The sequence below is a fragment of the Octopus sinensis genome, linkage group LG18 (assembly GCF_006345805.1).
Source record: "Octopus sinensis linkage group LG18, ASM634580v1, whole genome shotgun sequence".
Classification (NCBI taxonomy): domain Eukaryota; kingdom Metazoa; phylum Mollusca; class Cephalopoda; order Octopoda; family Octopodidae; genus Octopus; species Octopus sinensis.
In genome coordinates, this window is record NC_043014.1 from 40,260,726 (window position 1) to 40,263,964 (window position 3,239).

Sequence of the window (3,239 nt, forward strand, 5' to 3'; positions counted from 1 at the left end):
CGCATCTAGACTACGTGGGAAGAGATAGGAATAGACGGGGAGCAGAGACCTTCTCAGACGATTTCAACTGTCTGATAGGTACCGAGTCGACCACCCGAATGCGCCAACGTGGGCATGGAGCAACCGCATCGGGTCATCGAGATCGTATCTAGATAGAATACTGTGCAGGACAGTAGATAGAGATAGCGTAGGGTGTCCACAATTCCACATAGTCAGCTACACGGATCACAAACTTGTGACGTGTACGCTAGACATAGATAAGACACATAAGCAGGGTTCCGGTTACTGGAAACTAAACGCGTCTTTCCCATCGAGACAGGATTTCAGAGACCGGATTAGCACGCTAGTAATGTGGGCTTTGACGGGAGCCATCATCAACAGCAAATGGTGGCTTGCCCTCAAGAGAGCTATAAAAGCAGAAACGATTAGATATAGCAAAGCACTAGCGATAGGCAGAAACAGAGTAGAGGGTGACCTAATTAAGAAGCTAGATGAGGCAATTAGAAGTGGCATCGCATCCGACGTATTGGCGGCGAGGTTGGCTCTCGACCAACACTTCAACGCCAAACACGAAGGATGTATTGTCAGGGCTAGAATTCATGCTCTAAGGAACGTGGGTGTTGGAGGCCCGGGTGGCGGAGGCGCAACAGGACAACAAAGCCACCATTCGGTCTCTGGTAGATGAACAGGAGCGCGAATTACTCGAGCCAAGTAAAATGTGTGAGGCCTTTCAGCAGCATTTTGCCCGACTGTTCGGAACGAGGGGTGAGAACGCAGGATGGACTTCAGTGCCAACCTGCACAGCCTGCCATGACTCTCGACAAGAGAGGCAGAGTGCTGCGAAGGTGCCATTACGGTAGCAGAAGTGCGGGACGCGATGGCAGAATGCTCTAGGGATAAATCGCCGGGTATAGATGGTCTCCCCTACGAGCTTTACAGTTGTATGCCAGACTTGTTTGGAGACATCTTGGCAGCAAAACGGGAGCACCCCCGGTTTTGTGAGCCGTGGAGCCGTAACGCTGCTGAAGAAAGATCCAAACACGGGCTGGGATTATCTTATTTATATGGTGGTTATTCTCCCGAGTAAACCTCGTAATCAACGTATCTATCTGTCTATAATGGAGAAATTATACAAAATGTATAAGGAAATGATGAGTAAAATACCGGCACAGTTTCGATTACCTGTTGTTATCTGTAGATTTATTGCAGGAACTACGTAGTGGCGGTTGGGGTAACAGTATTAATAAGATAGAAGGCGGCGAGCTGGCAGAAACGTTAGCATGCCGGGCGAAATGCGTAGCCGTATTTCGTCTGCCATTACGTTCTGAGTTCAAATTCCGCCGAGGTCGACTTTGCCTTTCATCCTTTCGGGGTCGATAAATTAAGTACCAGTTACGCACTGGGGTCGCTGTAATCGACTTAATCCGTTTGTTTGTCCTTGTTTGTCCTCCCTGTGTTTAGCCCCTTGTGGGTAGTAAAGAAATACGTATTTCGTCTGCCGTTACGTTCTGAGTTCAAATTCCGCCGAGTTCGACTTTGCCTTTCATCCTTTCGGGGTCAATAAATTAAGTACCAGTTACGCACTGGGGTCGATGTAATCGACTTAATCCGTTTGTTTGTCCTTGTTTGTCCCCTCTGTGTTTAGCCCCTTGTGGGTAGTAAAGAAATAGGTATTACTAAGATAGATTGAATAAAAGATTTTATTTAGTACGACATATGTTTCGACCCGTTCTGGGTCTCTTCGGGTACATAAATAAATAAATAAATAAATAAATAAAAAGTCTCCCTAGAGATTTCCTGATTCGGTTTTACGCACCGCTACATGCCCACCAACTTCGGGAATGAGTAAAAAAGAGAAAAATTGAAATTAAAAATGAAAAATTCAAATATTTAAAGGCGGTGCTCCAGCATGGCCGCAGTCAAATGACTGAAACAAGTAAGAGTAAGAGTAAGAGTATATGAACGTGAAAGTTATACATTCTAGTTTAGAGAAAATGACGTAATGAGCCGTCGCTTTTGTAACTGTTAAGACAAAGAAGAAGAAGTAGAAGTTGAAAGGAAGATAATACCACATTTTCTTTAAAATCTAAAATGTATAATTTTCATGTTCATATTTGAATTTTTCGGGTTTCAATTTTTCTCTAGTTTTTACTCATTCCCAAAGTTGATGGACATATGGCGGTACGTAAAACCGAATCAGAAAATCTCTAGTGAGACTTAATTTTTAAAATTTACTAGCAGTATCGTCCGGCGTTGCTCGGGTTTGTTTCCACCCTTTAGAATTGGAATTTTTGAAAAGTAAAAAATTTGCATTATGTGAACATTTTTCTGGTTAAAATACACCGAAAAATGGCGACACAGCAGTAAAAAAAAATCGTAAAAAATAGGGATTTTCATAGTAAAAAGCACCTTTTTGATGTAAATAATTTTTGGTGTTAACATGGTCCGATTTGAAATTTTTCTTCTACGGAAGGAAGAGCAAGCCTTCTTCTATCATACTCTCAATTTTGGTCAACTTGCGTCGCAGGGTCTCGGAGGAGATAGAGTTAGTTGAAGGCTACCAAACCTGCCACACACAGACAACTTCAGCTTTACACATATAGAGATTTATGTACCCGAAGAGACCCCGAATAGATCGAAACGTGTGTCGTTCTAAATAAAATCTTTTATTCCATCTATTTTATTAATACTATATATAAATCTTTAGTTAAATATATTCAATGAGAATATTATATACTGAATTTATATTGAGTGCTCTATTGTATCCAAGTATTAATACTATTAAAGTATTCATATATTTAATACGAGCGATTATCTACATATATATTTTATAATATATTATTATTAATACCAGGAAAACAATTATTTTACACACGTATATATCTTTCTGAAGAATTTTCTAATATTGATTTCCTGATATTAATAATAATAATAATAATATATTATAAAAAATAATACTATATATATATATAATATATATATATATATATATATTATATATATATCATAAAATGCAAAATGGGACAAGAAAGCAAAACTAGGTGATACAAAAGGGGACAACAAAACATCCAGATAGAATATACAAAAAAAAAACACGGACAGGTCATTCGAAGCCTTTTATTTTCAATCAAGAACTGGATCATCCTCGCAATTTCGGCTAATACACACACCACACACGTGTGTGATCTAGTTATATTATTTAAAAAATATATTTTATTTTTTATTTATAATTGGTTTAT